Source organism: Cyprinodon variegatus, unplaced genomic scaffold, assembly GCF_000732505.1.
Source record: "Cyprinodon variegatus isolate N-32 unplaced genomic scaffold, C_variegatus-1.0 Scaffold1818, whole genome shotgun sequence".
In the NCBI taxonomy this organism is placed as follows: Eukaryota; Metazoa; Chordata; class Actinopteri; order Cyprinodontiformes; family Cyprinodontidae; genus Cyprinodon; species Cyprinodon variegatus.
In genome coordinates, this window is record NW_015152271.1 from 52,629 (window position 1) to 53,669 (window position 1,041).

The following is a 1,041-nucleotide window of genomic DNA, read 5'->3' on the forward strand; positions in this document are numbered from 1 at the left end:
GAACCTCCTTCAGCTGCAGGTAGAACCTCCTTTGGCAACAGATAGAACCTCCTTCAGCTGCAGGTAGAACCTCCTTCAGCGGCCAGTAGCACCTTTCTGGCATCCGGTATAACCTGCAGAACCTCATTTGGAAGAAGGAAGAACCCTATTTGGCAGCAGGTGTCACTTCTGCAGCAGCTGGTAGAATCTGCTTTGGCGCCAGGTGGAACCTTTTTTGGCCACAGTTAGAACCATTCAGCAGCTAGTAGAACCTTCTATGGAAACAGGTAGAACATTCTTTAGCACCCTCATGATTTCTGTTCCACTCAGTCACTAGTATGTATCAAGGTCCTATGAGCCCACATCATCATCCCTCCACCACCATGCTTTAAAGTTGATATTTCTGCTGATTGGTCCGGTTGGTTAGGGTTCCTCTAACACGGTTCTGCTCATCTTGGTCACCCATCTCTTCATTGGTCTCCTTCATCATCAACACGTCGTCCCAGAAGTCTTGTCCCTCATTCAGATCCAGCTTTACCAACCAAAGTCCTCCTGCCATCTTGTTTTTAGAGACAAAGTTTTCCTCCTTCAGCCTTCCTGACTGGTTCATTTTCCTAACCTTTGACCTTTCCTCTGATATCTGTGGTCTGGGATGGAGCTGAGGAGATTCTCGATCGTACAGGAACCTCATTTGGTTTGCAGCAGTTCTGATCTCCCTCCAGCCCGTCTGTATCACCTCGTTAGTCTGCAGCTTTTTCCTGTCATTGTATCGCCTCCAGGATCTTAACAGGTTCCACATTTATATCCTGGTGTTATTTTCTAGTAAAATTACAGTTCAGATGGTAAATTCTGCTCATTATGTTTAAAGAGCAGCTGGAGCTGATTGTGAGCTGATCTCAGAGGTTTTCATTTACACCTGAAATAAAGCAGCAGAGACTGATGCAGAGTGGAGACTGAAAAACAGAAAACTGGAGCGCTATCCGTCCATCAGAGAGACGGCAGGAAAACTGTACAGAGGATCGATTCACAGCTTCCAGCATGTTCAGACCCTCAGCTGTGGTC